This window comes from Gymnoscopelus microlampas (assembly GCF_963454915.1).
Source record: "Gymnoscopelus microlampas genome assembly, chromosome: 5".
NCBI classification, from domain to species: Eukaryota; Metazoa; Chordata; class Actinopteri; order Myctophiformes; family Myctophidae; genus Gymnoscopelus; species Gymnoscopelus microlampas.
The window spans coordinates 6,200,964-6,219,092 of NC_139942.1; the positions used below are offsets into that span (position 1 = coordinate 6,200,964).

The 18,129-nt window shown below is 38.8% G+C and overlaps 1 protein-coding gene and 1 long non-coding RNA gene across 2 annotated transcripts in view; one reads left to right on the top strand and one right to left on the bottom strand.

Moving 5' to 3' along the window:
* The window catches only part of LOC311044871 (CD209 antigen-like protein A), a gene marked incomplete at its 3' end in the record, with an annotated part of 77,598 nt that extends 59,893 nt beyond the window's left edge, over nt 1-17,705 (bottom strand). The window contains exon 1 of the mRNA XM_084056683.1: nt 17,654-17,705. The remainder of the gene's footprint in view (nt 1-17,653) is intronic.
* Nucleotides 8,731-12,712, top strand: LOC311045828. Its single transcript, XR_014600813.1, has 6 exons — nt 8,731-8,835; nt 10,289-10,382; nt 11,425-11,493; nt 11,647-11,796; nt 11,907-12,040; nt 12,527-12,712. It is a non-coding gene; the product is annotated as an uncharacterized lncRNA (long non-coding RNA).
* Nucleotides 17,706-18,129: the final 424 nt, after the last annotated feature.

The window sequence follows — 18,129 nt, forward strand, 5'->3', positions numbered from 1 at the left end:
GAATATGGGAAATCGGACAGATCAGGGTTGATCACATGACTATAGAGATACTGTGTACCGATTTGCATGACGTTTGGTTGAAAACTGTAGGAGTAATGGGGAAAAAGAGGTTTTGCACAAATCGGCCTCCTGGTGGCGCTATAAATGGCCCATGTGAAAAATGTGGGGCAGAGGTTCTGAATTGGCATCCAGGGAGTGGGTGTGCACAGTTTCGCAGCGACCGGGTCAACGGTGCCGGAGATTAGCTGGTAACACACAGACAGGACACACGCACGCACACACACACGGACGGACGGACGGACGGAGGGTAAAACATACTCTCTCGCCATGCCTTCGGCCTGGCGGAGACAACAACAACCATTACAACACAGTTGGTTTTGCAGTAAAGCGCGAGAGAGTTAAAGGTTCTATGACATTCATTTTCACTTTTTTAATTTTTTATGTTTTTTGGGGGGTTTTATGACCTCAATTACACCCAAAAAATCTGAACTTTGAACATTCAGTGGATTTTCTGTGGTCTGGGGTTTTCTGAATAATTAGGCTGAAAAGTAAGCTGAGCTTGGCCCTTCGACAGTGAGGTCACTGTCGATTAATCCCGCCCACTCTCCTCCTCGCCCCTCCCCTCCCCTATCCTTTCCTTTGGGGGGGGCGGAGCAGAGGCGATGATTGACAGGCAAAATCCCTCACCAGCGACACCCGCAGGCAAAGATTTACTTTTTCATTGCAGTTGAAAAGGCTTTAGAAATGTGAGAGAAAAACACCTGCCATGTATCAATGGAGTGGAATTTTTGGTTAAAACTTTCTATACACGTTTGAAGGACCATGACAAAGACTTTTAATGTGTGGTAAAACTGAACGTCATGAAACCTTTAACTACACAGGTTATTTGATTTGAAATTTCACTGGAGGATAAGCCCCTTGAGATGCAGCAGCTCGTTTTCGAGGGGGTCCTCAAAAAGTTAGTGAACTACACAGGTTTGAGTGCCAAAAACAAAGGTTCATTAAAGTTTTTGAGTGGTGCCAACCACTCCAAGAAATGACAGTGTGTTTGTATGTCCCTGTGTGTGAGTACGGCAACAACAGCTGTAGCTGATTGCAACACAAAGAAGCAACCAGTTACACTAATTAAACATAAACAGGAGACACACACACACACACACACACACACACACACACACACACACACACACACACACACACACACACACGCACAAATTAAATTAGTGTATAATTAAAATGACCGATCTACAAAATCTACAAAAAAGTCAAAATATTAAAATGAGTAAAAATACTTAAAATGAGTAAAAAATACTTACATTTTTTAAAGTTACTTAAAAGTCATCCAAGTCTGTAAAAAGTAACTAATTTAAGTAAAACCACTGATCTTTCTGCCAACATAATGTTATTTTAAAGCAGTCTAATGAAATGAACTCATCCCAAAGGCACCACTCACTTTTTTTTTTTGGACTCACCTTCCGATATGAGCAAGATGACTGCCACCATGGCAACCAAATGAGTCTGAAAGGGAAACATTGTAATTAGGAAGAATGAAGAAAAAGTAATGAGCAAGGTTATCAATTTTAGGGTATTATTATTTCGCTTCCCGATAATGAATCGCATTTTTGAGGTGCAATACGTACTCCAAAAGTTACGCACACATTACCAGTGGCGGAAAAAAAGGGGGTGGCCTAATGTCTCAATAGCGCCCCCTACAAAAGTTTGTGCTTCCAACCCCATAATACGGTTTCACCTACATGCAAGCAAGCAAATTGGTACACACCTGTATCATGTCCCGACTTCGTCTTTTGGAAGCATGACCTAAAGCAAGCAGGAAGTCGGCCATTTTGAATTTATAGTGCCTTTGCATTTCACGCCATTTTCAAGGGTTGTACTTTAACAAACTCCTCCAAGGCGGATTGTCGGATCAACAGCTTGAGTTTTTGTAAAACGGCGTGACCGTGGCGAAGCGTCAAACTTAAACGCCAAACAGGAAGTGAAAATAGCCGATCTACAATTCCTATTGGCTGGGTTTTAAACAGCCATAACTTCAGTTTCCAGCATCGAATACCTTAAATACTTCATAGCCTACGTACACTTAGACGGCCAATAGGGACAGGCTGAAATTGCTTAAGCCCCTCACCCTCTGTTTCTGTTTTCTGTTATCAATATGATAGTGACGTCACTGATGCATCCTTGGTATTTTAGCAGTACGTCACAGACTAATCCTTAGCATATTTATCTTTATATACACGTTCGCTACACATGTGTTTTTTGTTTATATTTTTCCACGGCTCGCGCTACTCAAACACTAGCGGGATTATTATTTCTTGTCAACATTCAAGTAGAAGTATGTATTAATATTTGTGTTACACAAGGCGTTGCTACGTGTTGTGAGCTTGCACGTAGATCGGCTACGGTGTTGATTTTGGACAATTTGTAGACAACAGAGCTAAAACTGCTGCAGCTAAAATATTGGAAGATTTCATATCCACCCAAATTACTAGTCTTATCTATGAAATATTGAAAATGACTAAAACTAAGGACATGTTGTCTGTGATATTAGTTTTATTTAGTTTTGCAAACAGTTTTCATTTCTTCATTAGTTTTAGTTAAAATAACCTTGGTAAAGAGCAAACCATATAAAGTATGTTTCAATATTTCAGCATCTACTATATGTTACAGTTGTATGATTTAAGTAACTCCCGTCTCTCTTTCTCTGTCATGCACACCTCTCACTGAGGATACATAGATGAATTTCACTTCCTTCTTTCTTATCACTGTTGGCTGAAAAACATCTGGTCAAGCAGTTTGTGGTAAAATAAAATAAATAAAAATGAAAATAAAATAAAGATCTGTTGTATTTTGTCTCACACGATACAGGAATATATTTATTTTATTGTATGTAGGCCTATAGCTCTGAAAAACCCTGAACCCAGCTAAAAAGAACAAACAAGAAGAAGTGGTTCGCAGTGATAGAATAGCGGCAAATGAATAGAATAACCACGTTTCTTGACAAAATGTATGCCATCTGCATTTCATTTTATTTTACTTAGTTTTTTGCATGTTGCCCATTTAAATACTCACGTTAGCCTAGATTAGGGTCATAGGAAGGGGGCGTGGCTCTCTGACACTTGGCTCAAGGCAAGATATATTTAAAGAAGGTAGGGTCATCTACGTCATTTTCGCTATCATGCAATTCCAACCGGCAGATTCGTCGCACCATGGGAGCCAGACTGCAGCCTTCAGTTCAGTGGAATGCATTGGAGTTAATGAGAGCCCGGTGGATCAGCTCATGAACAAAATATATTTCTGAATGACTGAGACCTTTGTAAAGTAATTGCTTCTGGAAAATAAAATAAGACATATCACACATTGTTTTCTGCTGTGTTGCTTTTCGATGTGTCCACTGTATAAGTTTATTGAGCTATCTAAAGAGCACAAAGTACGCGATACTGCCGAGCCTGAAACCAGTGTTGCCATGTCCACTTATTATAAGCGACTTAAGGCTTATTTTTCTGTGAAGTTGCTTGTAAATATTGGTAGTTGCGGGTTGCGGTTTTATGGGCTTTTTTCTAAAGTGTAGTTGATTATTTGGACTTGGGCTTCACAATTTTAAAAGTATAATTATAATTCTCAATTATGTTTATGTCATGGACCCTCAAATGAATGTGTTTGTCCCTAACCCCCATCTGAAAATGTTTTGTGCCAGGGAGCCCCATACCAGATTTGTGTTGTTAGTGTTTCAAAAATCCTCAATATTTCACATTTTACTTCAATATATTTTTTTAAAATAGCAGATCTACAAGCTCACAACGCTCACAGGCTTGTACATCGGCTATGTTCAATGTACACAGTACAGGTCTAAAGTGCTCATAATGGCCTAGTGCAAGTCTTCAACAGGGGTCCGCCACCCCAAGGGGGTCCGCGAGGTACTGCAGGGGGTCCGCGAAATTGTTGCTTGATTAGACAATTATATATATATATATATATATATATATATATATATATATATATATATATATATATATATATATATATATATATATATATATAAATATTCTTTATATAAATATTTTTTTAAATGTCCATTTGTCTTCATATATTTTTAAAACATTTTCCACATTTATGTATTAAATAAATGATGATATCTATAAATGATTCTGTCCGTTTCAGTCATTCAGTGACTTGAATAGCTTGTATACATGATTATTGTGCAATTGACAGATTGTTTTCAGTTAATAAGGTATGTTTATAAATGGCAGTGCGGCCACCCTACTCACTCTACCCTGTACATGTATGTTTAAAATAAAAGCATGAATATATTAATCTGTTTATTATTTTAATAGCTTAGTATTTATGCACAATAACATGTATATTTATGAAACACAATTGTATACATAATTATACAATATATGCTGCCCCCCCCCTCCCCCTACGAGGTAGGTAGGGTAGGGGGTCCCTGCTCCATCTCCCCATCAGTTTGGGAAAACGTTAACGACCCCTGGCCCCCAGTGCTTCTTTTGGGCTTGTTTGCCTAGACCTGGTTGCTTATTTCTCTCTCACAATCTGGCAACACTGCCAGAGACGATTTTTGTACAGTCTATGGACGATACATTCCGCTGTTTAGATGCCTCAATAAAACGGTACAGTGTGCTAAAAAAATCCGAATTGATTGGATAAAAACCTGTGATATGTCTTCTTTTATATTCCTGAACCGATTATCTGACAAAGGACACAATCGTTCAGAAATAGTGTTTGTTCACAAGCTGTTCCAAATGGCTACCATAGACTTCATAGTATTTCACCAAACTTCCTGTTCCAGTTTTGGCTCCCATGAGCATCAATGGCGTCTGCTATGCAAGCAATGGCGTCGGCCCGCCCCCTAGGCTGTCCCTTCCTTGTTTTCTAATTTCCTTGGCTCAAGGGAGGCCCGCTGTCTCATACTGTGAAAACCTCTGCTGCAGTTCATTTGATTGGTTCAGGATAGTGTCGTTTTAACAGGTGACGCTGCATATCAAGACAGTTTCACTTTGTTCAGTTTGCTATTTCGCTAGCTTTGGAAATTATACTTAATAGCCTGCCAATATCCATACAAAACTGGAAACTGGAAACTCAGGAAACTCAACACTGGCAGAGTTGAGGATTTTAAAATCATGGCCTAATTTGGGATGGGAAAAGGTTCATAAAGGGACATATAGGGCTGCATGAGGGAACATACCGCTTAATGTGGATGGAAAACAACCATAGTTGCTGGGGGAACATAGGGTTAACCCTGGAGGGGGCCTGTCTTCATTAAATGTAAAATGCTGATGATAGCACTTGATCCAGCATAACATTAAATGGCTGAGATTTCACTTCCTTCATTGTTTTTCTTGTGAAATGATTTGTGGTTTGGTGTCTTTCCAAGTTCCCTTTCTTCACCATTGCGGCATGGTGAAGAAACAGTCGTTTTTGCTGCATGAGACAAATACATTTCCCATTCCACATACATAAAAATAAATAAAAAAAGATTTGGATTTTGTCTCATTCCACATAAATAAAAAGGAAAATAAAATAAAAATCTGTTTTTTTCTCATGCGATACAGGAATATATTACTTTTATTGTATGTATTGCTCTGAAAAACACTTAAAAAGCTAAAAAGAAACCTAAGTCCCTGAATTAAAAAAAACAATTGTCGCCTACACCAAACTTGCGATTCACCCCTGTCCACTACTGTGTTTACAAGTGCAATGGATTATAATACAGAAAGACAGTATCAGGATGCCAATGCCAATAAGAGTCCATTTGGTTTCTTTCGCAAGTTGACAAACTTGTGCTCTTGCCTCCCTCAGAACCTGATGAGCTTGTGTGTGTATTAGTATGAGCTACGACTGGGCAATGGAGTGTGTGTGTGTGTGTGTGTGTGTGTGTGTGTGTGTGTGTGTGTGTGTGTGTGTGTGTGTGTGTGTGTGTGTGTGTGTGTGCGTGCGTGCGTGCGTGCGTGCGTGCGTGTATCTGTGTGTCTGTTTGAATTTAAACTTGGCTGTGGTAAAACTCATATCGGCACATGAATGGAATAACCGTTTCTCTCTTGACAAAATGTGTGCCATCTGCATTTGTATTTTATTTAATTGTCTCCGCCAGGCCGAAAGGCATGTCGAAAGAAAATGTTTTGCCCCCTGTCCGTCCGTCCGTCCGTCCGTGCGAGTGTGTGTCCGTCCGTCTGTGACCAGCTAATCTCCGGCACCGTTGGCTTGATTACAGCGAAACTGTGCACACAGACTCCCTGGATGCCAATTAAGAACCTCTATCCCAATTTTTTCTCATGGGCCTTTTATAACGCCACCAGGAGGCCGATTTGTGCAAAACATATGTTTTGACAGTACTCCTACAGATTTTGTCCAAAAATCACGCAACCCGTTACACTGTGTCTCTATTGTCATTAAACGAAACAAGTTTTTCAGATTTTTAATTTTCCATCCTGAATGGCTAAAAATGTCTTCCAAAGTTTGCAGGAGTGCTCCGTTTTGAACAAAATGCCTCAAATCATGAACACAGCATGCAATTTCCGTGTAATTTTGCACACACATTCCCATTAGGCAGAGGAAGAAATGTCTTTTGCAATTTTTCAAATCAGCCTCAAAGTGGCGCTGTAACAGGCCGATTCGTATTTTTACCTATAACTGCACCGATCTGTGTAAAACTTTGTATGCGCACTCCCTAAAGGTCAAGAAAAAATCTTTGCCCTGCATTTTTCACATCACCTTTCACCTTTTATAGCGCCACCAGGAGGCCGACTTATGTAAAACATTTTTTTTTATACTACTCCTTCCCATTTTATCCTATTATTATTCACGCATATCGGTACACATGATCTCTAATAGTCATATGATCAAAACGGATGTGTTTGATTTTTCATATTCCATCCTGATTGGCTAAGATTCACATCTAAAGTTTGCATTAGTGGCTTGTTTTCAACAAACTTCCGCAAATCATGAACGCACCGTCCGATTGCGGTCAACTTTGCATGCACATTCACACTATGTTGATGAACAAATGCCACCCTCTTAATATTGGCCTGTTATAGCGCCACCAGCAGGTCTAATTTAGCAAAACAAAAGTTTTTAACAAAATGCCTCAAATCATGAATGCAGTCAGTGTCCGATTGCCGTGCAAGGCCTAAGAATAAATGGCACCCTTTTCACATTGGCCGATTATAGCGCCACCAGGAGGCCACAATAACCTACCTGACCTGGCGGAGACCTGTGCTCCGAGGAGCACTTTTTCTAGTTACGGGGCCAGAGCTCTGCTCTGGAACCGTATTGTTATTGGCAGTATTCTGTCTCTTCTTCTTCTGCCACTTTTCGCAGTTCTGGCTGAACCGTGCAGTCGCTTTTTACGAAACTCGGCCATACCCACACGGAAAGGAAATATATGAACATATATGCCAATATATGGCAGGTATATGCAGAATATATGCTGCATATATGTCATATTCAGGTTCATATATGTGCATATATGTTGATATATAGGGAATATATGTCTCATATATAGCTCATGTATGTTAACATATATGCCACAATCAGGTTCATATATGTGCATATATGTTGATATATAGGGAATATATGTCTTATATGTAGCTCATATATGTTCACATATATGCCACAATCAGGCTCATATATTTGCATATATGTCATAAATGCCTACATATATGCCTACATATATAGCTAATATGTATTTTACTTTTTGCATATATGTCATACATAATGCCTATATATATAGCTCATAGCTCCCTTTTTTATTTGCAAGGTAATATGTGCATATCAGTCCAAAGTTATATAAGAAAATGAATTCAATATTGTACGTATTTCCATCCAATGTAGATTTTGGTTTGTGGATTGTGGAAGATATAATATAAAGACAATATTGTTTAATTAGGTCTGCATGCTGCCACTCTTATTTTAAAACACAACTAAAGACCTTTCTGTTTTCCACTGCCTTCTAGAGGCACAACAATTTAAAATGTTTTACATGATGTGAACATCATCATCATTATCAGTTATTATCATCATTAGTAGTTTTATCCTTCAACTTCTTGTTTATACCCCAAAATGACTGCTATACAGGTTTTGTAGCAATTTGTAGCAATTATAGAAATATTAGACCTTAATTGTCGAATGTTTAAGAATGTTCTAATCATGTATACTTTATTTTACATTTTGGACAAAATAGCCAATTTTACATTGAGGTGTGCAGATATCCCATGCAGTGCCCACCTATCCTGTTACTTACAGCAGTGGTTCTCAACCTTTTCAGGCCACAACCCCCCAAAATAATCATATTTGAACTGGGGACCCCAACCCTAATATGTACTTGTAATGTAGGAGTTGAGGCATTTAGTTTTAATTGACTCAGTTCCACAGATCAATATTTTGAAAATAGCCGATCAACAAGCTCACAACGCCTTGAAGGGCTATTTTGCCTCTTTCTTATATTATTTAGCAATTTGGCCAACATTTGACCAGTTTTTTAGTATAGTTTGTTGATTACTTTTGATGCAGTAATTATTTTATTTGTATTATTATTTTTATTTTTCTAGGTATTAAAATGGTTACTTAAATTGTCACTTCACTGTCATCTGGGGACCCCCCCGGGGACCCCCCCGGGGACCCACAGGTTGAGAACCACTGTGACACCTACAGTGTGACGTTACGTCACGCAGCTAAGGGCGGAGCTTATTAGAATTTGAACAGAGGCGGAGAAAGTGAAACTAACGTCTGTCGGCTCCGTCTCGGCTGAGCGAACATTTATTTACAAACAGCTTGATTCCATGCTTCTACTCTACTAGATAACAGGTAAGTTTAATTAGTTTATGGAATTAAAATGTTATCCAACTTGTTAGTATCGTAAACGTGCAGTTTTTATTAGCCATGTATCACACGACGCTCGTCCGTCACGAGCGTCATGGCTGAACTTAATCCTGTTTTTTGCACGTTCTCCATTTAGAACCTGTACATCTACATAAACGTTCAGATTTTAAATATAAAGTGCTTACTCTATGGCCATGGATGTTACAAGTCTACTCGGGCACTCAGAAATACCCGTATTGTCTGTATTGTTCAATAAAAAGCATTTTAATTTGATCGGTGGCCATTTTCTCCGTATTTCCTTATGCGTTCAACTACGTGACCCTATCGGTTGGGAGGTGTACTGCACTCTGATACATCGTAAGTCTATGACACAATGGCCACCGATCGGATTAAAATGCTTTTTTATGAACAATCTGGAATATACGGATACTTACACCCACCCGAAGTGAATTGTAACATCCGTGGCCATGAGGTAAGCACTTTATATTTGAAATATGAACGTATATGTAGATGTAGGGCCGTAAATGGAGAAATAGCAAAAAACAGGTTGAAGTTTCCTCATGACTCATGATGCAGTGATTCGCTCAGTTCTAGCTTAAATTATGTTTCGTCGTAAGACACTGTTGCACGCCCAAAAATCACTGATCTACAAGCTTACAGCGACACATTGTGAGCTTGTAGATAAGGTTTTTGGGGCGTGTAACACAGTCTTAGACATGGCATTAGCATATTAATTTCCATGTGGTGCATGTCAGTGTTTATCAGGTATAAATCAGTCCACAACACAAGCTAATGTTGGACTCATTTATTTTGACTGTAATTAATTATTATTATCATCTATCATCTATCATCTATGAATTTTGTTTGAAACCTACAGTACAAAGTACAAAAAATACTTAGTTTTGTTTTGCACACAGCTAGCTAACAAAAGCAGGTAATGTTTATCAGTGGTTCTCAAAGTGGGCTCCAGGGACCCCCAGGGGTCATTGGGGGGTTTCCAGGTGGTCCCCAGGTAAATGAGGTTATATAGCATCAAAATCAGTTTAACCACTTAAACCCTATAAATTGCCTATTTGAAAATATCAGATCTACAAGCTCACAGTGCAGCGCATGGTGATGCGTTGTGAGCTTGTAGATCAGCTATTAAAAAACTAAAAAACACTGTAAACAAACTGTGTGGAATATTTCTGAAACACTTTTGTAATTCAAATCTTGAGTCCTATTAGCCAAGTACATAGGCTAATAATTAGGGGGTCCTTGACATGAACATGTTTGAGAACCACTGATTTGTACAACATTAATCATTAATCAGTTCTGCGAAACACTTTGCCAAATTCATCAGAAGAACTGAATGAATTATGAGCAATCTGATGAGTTAACATTACATTTTAAATTACTGACGCACAAATAATATCTATGTCTATTTCTACTATCACAGATGCTGAAAGAAACACCTGGCTGGCAGCTAGTGAGCACTTAAAACCAGTGCAAAGACTGGACACGACAAGAAGAAGTGCGAAGACGATTTTCAGGTGAAAAAAACATCTGCTGCTACGTGACGTCTTTCAGGTGTTCACTCTCCATTCCGACATCTCACCACTCCGACTAGTGGCTTCCGCGTGCGGTTAGGGTTAGGGTTAGGTATAGGGTTCGTCAACGTCGGAAAGGCGACATGTCGGAAAGGAGAAATGCACCCCGTCTTTCAATAGAGTCTGAGGATGTCTTTTATTACATTTTTGGATACCTTTTACTTTCGTTTGATACTTTTCTTTTTTGTTGTTTGACATGTTCCTCCTTTATAATTCTTAAAGGAGAATTCCGGTCATTTTAAGTGTTATGTTTGATGTGTGTCAAATCACTTACCAACGTAGAAATGAAAATCGCGTTACTCCACTGATCCCCCTATCGACCCCCACCGTTGGCATTATAGGAGGATATAGGATAGCCCAAATTCGCCTATTTTAACCAATGCAAAGTCTGTTTTTTTGCTTCTAGTACTCATTGTTGAGTCCCATGATAATGTAACAGGCGCTAAAACTCCCGACAAGCTAACGGCTAATAACAGAACGAGCTAATGCTGGTTGCTGGTTTCTCTCCCGACCTGGCAACCTGGGGCTGCCATGCAGAGAGATAAGCAGCCCCAGCATTAGCTCGTTTGTTATTAGCCGTTAGCTCGTCGGGAGTTTTAGCGCCTGTTACATTATCATGGGACTCAACAATGAGTACTAGAAGCAAAAAAACAGACTTTGCATTGGTTAAAATAGGCGAATTTGGGCTATCCTATATCCTCCTATAATGCCAACGGTGGGGGTCGATAGGGGGATCAGTGGAGTAACGCGATTTTCATTTCTACGTTGGTAAGTGATTTGACACACATCAAACATAACACTTAAAATGACCGGAATTCTCCTTTAATACTATGTATGCAAATAAAATTAATGGGTAGCCTGTACAAAACATTATGCCACCCTTTTACACCTGTAAACTTGTGTTATGCCCAAGTTGAAGCTGTTACCCTCAACTGTTGATCTGGGGTCAATGACTAAATTTTTTATTTGTTTTTCTGTCCTTTAGGTGTTGCATGGTGACAGCAGCAGTTGTTGAAAGGATAATGAAGCTTCCCGACTCGTCTAATTGTCTTAGGTAGTGTAAACTGTTTTTTCTAATCTGTTTTAAAGCATTGCAAATACGGAGACTATATGGAGGTCAGGTTTTAGTTTAACAATCTATTGTTATGTGGAAAGCAACAGACGAACACTGTTAACATGCAAACCATATATGTCTAATTATGTTAAGGTGAAGTTCTCACAGCTACAAAATGGATGCTGAGCATTGAGGGTCCGGTCGGTGTGGCTCCACAGATCAACTTCCTGGCTGGACTGGCAGCTTTTCCAGTTATTACAACTTCACTCTGGTGCACAGGAGCACGCCTGAATTCATTCAAAGGTAACTTTCTGCTTGAAGTAGAACCATCATATGTAACTCGTAAAATGTGCTCTCTTGTAGAGCAGCTATGAGTGCACCTTTTCCATACAGTATGTGATTTTTGATTTCAGATGTTTCGTTGGGATCAACCCATTGGCACCAAAACGACAAAGCTGCTCAGCCAGAAAAGTGCCTTGAGGGAAGGAGAGATGGAGAGAGCGATGCCACTGGCTCACAGATGGCGCAGGGGCGAGTACCTGTAAAGGTGAGCCAGTTGCGATACCCCTATCGTATTTTGCATATTGCTTTGCCGTCTTAGGTCATATTTTAGTAGAGTTTTATCATTTATTTAGTTTTTTAGATGTCAAACATACCATGAGATCATTCGACAAGACAAACTTACATAATTCTATTATTATTATTATTATTATTATTATTATTATTATTATTATTATTATTATTACACAATTCTAACCAATAATTGTAAATATAGAAGGTGTCTTGGACTCATAAATGCACTCACTTTTCAGACAATTCAAAATAATTGCATGTTTATGAAAAAAACTAATAAACTAATAAAATAGATACTGTTTGAATAAAGGCTTTGGGCTATCAGCCGATAAACTCACAAGGAAACTCATGTACACTAAATCAGGTGGTGTAGCAAAACTTATATACTTGGAGTCTTTAGAAGATATAGACTCGAGGCATTTTTCCACTGTTGTCTCATGTCCTTTTGGTCTCTTTGCAGAGGCAACAATGAAGAAGTGACCGCACGCAACTAAAGGCCAGCTGGGTCAAGCCATCAACAGCAAGTTGCTCAGGCATCGCCGAAAGGCAGATAATTGAAATTATTATTCCTGTCTAAGATCAACCAATTATTTTCTGTTCTGATTATGTTTAATTGAGATTTTGAATAAATGTTTAATAACTTCTAGATATTGTGTTTTATTTAATTAATGTAGGTATGCATATTTGTATTTATGTAGGTATACATATCCTTAACATACTGCATATGTGTAAATAAACATATATGACCTATATTTAACATATATGTGTAAATAAACATATATTACCTATATTTAGCATATATAATATATAATGCATATATGAAATTGGCCCCCTACATATATGGGCATATATGCAGCATTCATATATATGCACATATATGTGCATATATGGGCATATATGCAGCATTCATATATATGCACATATATGTGCATATATATGTACATATATGGGCATATATGCAGCATTCATATATATGCACATATATGTGCATATATGGATATATATGTGCATATATGTTGAGAGACATATATGTAGGGGGCCAATTTCATATATTTGGCATATATGTTGAACATATATGTGGCAATATAGGTTCATATATTTTCTTTCCGTGTGGGTATGGTAGATGGTCATGAAAAACGATCAAAAAATTATTCTCACAATCTTTCGTCAAAAGGTGGCGCTATAGCACTCAATTGAAAATGCCAACTTTGAACAGGTACAACTCATGCCCTGTTTGACCTAGAGCCATGAAACTTGGATACACATATGCGTCTCCTCATGCTGAACAACTTTCACCCTCTGACTTTTGACCTCTGACCTTTAGATCTCCCACCATTTTGAATTATATGAAAAACAGTCATTGGCTCCTAACTTCTGCATTTTTTCACTTATGGAAAATCCGTTGGAAATTTTTGTAGGCAGAGGTCCAAAGTTCAAGTGTGAAACGTTTCGTGCAGATTGCTCAAAAATCCCAGGAGGAGATAGATTTTAACTATTACAGTTTTATGAACATTATTCATCTGTGCCTAAAACATACATGCAGACTCACATTTCTTTGAAACTTTGCAGAAATGTACAGGGTCATTCCAAATATCACTGAAACCAATCTTACTCCAATTGGCCAAAAGGGGGCGCTATAGCAATTTTTTGAAAAGGCAGACTTTAAACAGGCATAAGTCATGCCTCGTTTGGCCGAAAGTCGTGAAACTTGCTTACACATGTGCCTTGACTCATGAGGAACACACGTATCGATTTGACCATTAAGCTCCGCCCTTAGATTTTCCGCAATTTTGAGCAGTTTGAAAAATACTTGTTTTTGCCAGTTCTGGCTTAACCGTGCATACGCTTTTTACGAAACTCGGCCATATGGTAGATGCTCATGAAAAACTACCAAGAAATAATTCTCACACTCATTCGTCAAAGGGTGGCGCTATAGCACTCAATTGAAAGTGCCAACTTTGAACAGGTACAACTCATGCCCTGTTTGACCTACAACCATGAAACTTCGATATACACATGCGTCTCTTCATGCCCGACAACTTTCGTGGTCTGACTTTTGACCTCTGACCTTTAGATCGCCCACCATTTTGAATTATATGAAAAACAGCCATTGGCTCATAACTTCTGCATTTTTTCACTTATGGAAAATCCGTTGGAAATTTTTGTAGGCAGAGGTCCAAAGTTCAAGTGTTAAACGTTTCGTGCAGATTGCTCAAAAATCCCAGGAGGAGATAGATTTTAACTATTACAGTTTTATGAAAATTATTCATCTGTGCCTAAAACATACATGCAGACTCACATTTCTTTGAAACTTTGCAGAAATGTACAGGGTCATTCCAAATATCACTGAAACCAATCTTACTCCAATTGGCCAAAAGGGGGCGCTATAGCAATTTTTTGAAAAGGCAGACTTTAAACAGGCATAAGTCATGCCTCGTTTGGCCGAAAGTCGTGAAACTTGCTTACACATGTGCCTTGACTCATGAGGAACACATCTATCGCTTTGACCAGTAAGCTCCGCCCGTAGATTGTCCGCAATTTTGAGCAGTTTGAAAAACACTTAAACCCAGGATTTTTCAGCTATTTGCGTGAAACTGTATCATCTGTGTAATCTCCTTTTTCATAGTTCCTTGTCTGTTGGTCCAATGGCGTCTCCCTTAAATGAGTGCCTCACAATCTCAAGGTCGCCAGTTCAAGCCTCACTTGATACAGACTTAATTTAAGTTGAATTGCAAACAACATGACTGTATCAATGAATACATGTGCAAATGGTAAAGATAACCTGAAATTCTTATTTGAGAGTACGATTTCTCAATGTATGACATACTTAATTCTGAAAATAGCCGATCTACAATCTCAAAACTTTTCAGATAGCAACGTGTTTCTGAGCTTGTAGATCGGCTGCTTTCACTGTTTTCGGTAGCGAGGAGACATACAATTTCTCTATTGGTAAATGGTCTGTGAACGAGTGATCTTAGTGTTGGCTTGGTTCATGACAGAAGGCAAGAGTTTATGATCTTCAACAGACAACATCAGCCTGGACAAAGCTATAGCACTATAGGTAGTGTTGCAGCCTATTAGCCTATCATGGGGTGGCCATAGCTGGGTGGTTAGTGAGCACGCCTAGGGAACCAGAGGCCCTGGTTGCCCCAGGTTCGATTCCAGGCCATCCCAGCATATGCGTCGATGAAATGAAATGTGTCCCTGAGCAAGACTCTTAACCCCTAATTGCTCACAGGTTCTCATTGGAAACAAGACCACAAGGACTTTCATGAACGACCTGTTAAAAGGAATTATCCTTATCCTAGTCCGAAGGTTGAGAGTTCGATTCCTGTTAATGGCAATAGGTTGAGATGTCCAATCTATCCATTCTGTTTCCATCTCTCTCTCTCTCATCAATCTATTCCGTTTCCATGTCTCTCTTCAATCTATTCCGTTTCCATGGCTCTCTCTCTCTCTCTCTCTCTCTCTCTCTCTCTCTCTCTCTCTCTCTCCAGTTTCCATCTCTCTCTCTCTCTCTCTCTCTCTCTCTCTCTCTATCTCTCTCTCTCTCTCTCTCTCTCTCTCTCCAGTTTCCATGTCTGTCTGTCTCTCTCTCACTGGCCCCGTATTATCGCTGCTTGCAGCTATATTTTTACTTTGTTTTTTGCATGTAGTCCACAATACTCACATTAGCGTAAATTAAGGTCATAGGAAGGGGGGCATGGCTGTCTGACACTTCGCTCAAGGGAGGCCCGCTGTCGCAAACTGTGAAAACCTCTACTGCAGTTAATTTGATTTGTTCAGGCTAGTGTCGTTTTAACAGGTGACGCTTATCAAGACAGTTTCACTTTCAGATTTTATCTCCAGTTTGCTATTTTGCTGGCTTTGGAAATTATACGTTATAACCTGTCAATATCCATACAAAACTATTCTGGAATTCAAAACTAGAAACTCAGGAAACTCAACACTGGCAGAGCTGTGGATTTTAAAACCATGGCCAATTTGGGTTGGAAAAAAAGTTAAGGGACATATAGGGTTGAGGGAACATACCGCTTAATGTGGATGGAAAACAATCATAGGTGCTGGGGGAACATAGGGTTGACCCTGGAGGGGGGCCTGTTTCCCATAGGGCCATACAAGTGCCTCCACCTCCCCCATTACATCTCATTTAGTCATAGGCAGATTATGAGACATTGGGTTCTGGGCACAAACTTCTAAAAGAAATGTGCTATGCAGTGGTGTAAAGTAACTAAGTACATGTACTCAAGTATTGTACTTAGGTTTTTGAGGTATTTGTACTTTACTTGACTATTGACTTTTACTTCTACTCCACTACCTTGGATCCAAATATTGTACTTTTACACCACTACAATTATTTGAAAACTTTAGTTACTAGTTACTTTGTAGATTTTGATTATTATCACAAAACATACATTAACCACTTCAGACCTATACATTTCGGCCATTTGAAAATAGCAGATCTACAAGCTCACAATGTGTCGCAATGCGACGCATTGTGGGCTTGTAGATCAGCTATTTTCAAAAGATTTGTATCGATTTCAAACATTTAAAAACTTGTGAAATAGGACATTCTGCATGATGAGTATAAACAAAGCTGATTCAGACAATATATTGTCTATATATATATATATATATTGTCTGAATCAGCTTTGTTTGCGTTCGTTTATGTGCTAAAAGAGTGACTTTGAGAGCTGTTTTACCGTACAATGTAAGTCAATGAGGAGCATATTTTGAATGATCAATTTCTAATCAATGGAGCAATTATTTTTGATTTCTTGCCCACCTTTGGAGTTACATCATGGCAAGGTAACTACACAACCCAAACCTCTGCCAAAGTGGTCTTACCCTTTAAGTACATTTTGATACTAATAATCAAGTACAGTACTAATAATCACTGTACATTTTTAATTCCGGACTTTAACTTGTAACAGAGTACTTCTACATTGCAGTATTTATACTTTTACTTTAAGTAAAACATGTGAGAACTTTTCCACCACTGGTGCTAGTAGACGTGCGTAGAGATGTGCTTGGTTCCATATTGCAAGTGCTTTGCTTTTGCAAATTGTGTACAAATGTGGTGCGGTGAGGATATTGTGCATGAGTTACCTTCGTATCCATCTTGCGCTGTGGTCTTCCGTTCAGGAGTAGAGATGATCAGACTTCTTCTGTGTCGCTGGTAAAGGAACAACAACCATTAACAACGACCTAAACTGACCACTCAAAACAGTCTCCCCATTGACTTAAAGCCTACTGCACCATGAAACAGGTACTCAAAGTCAAGACTTCTTAGCACAAATGCAAACAAAGTGGATTCTGACAATGGATATAATTAAAAAACCCAGTTCAGTATTCAGCTGCTCATCCAACCAGAGCAGTACGAATTATATTGTATTCATCATATAGTCCAGCATAACTGTTAACAAGTTAAAGTAGCACATCTCAACAAATAAATACATAAATACAGATTACACCAAACCAGAATTTAAGACTCCACTTTGGATGGAACAGTATTGACAAAGTAGCAACATTATAGTCTTCAGTAGTGAAGTTGTATACATTATAAGAGGTTCTTAAGGTGACTTACTGTGTTCTGTTGATGCTCCGTAAGAAGAGGAGAGATGAGGAGTCTGTCTGTTCTCTGTCCCTGTTTATAAAACCTGCCTATTTGTGTGTGTGTGTGTGTGTGTGTGTGTGTGTGTGTGTGTGTGTGTGTGTGTGTGTGTGTGTGTGTGTGTGTGTGTGTGTGTGTGTGAGGGGGTGGGGGCACACAAGTGGAAGTGAAAGTAAAGTAACGAGAGAGAGACTCAGCATGCACGCACGCTGTGTTAGGGTATAGTTAGGGTTATGTTATTTAATTATGTTGGGGGAGCGAGCCCCCCAAATCCCTAAAATACATAGAAATCTATGCATTTTGGAACAGTTACTATATATTTAGAATTTATGGATTTGTGCTTAAGTATTTATGTATTTATGAATTATTTATGTATTTATTAACTGTTAATCCATTATGAAGAATTCCGTCTTCCAGATGAGCATTACAACATAAGAGTTGTTCTTTAA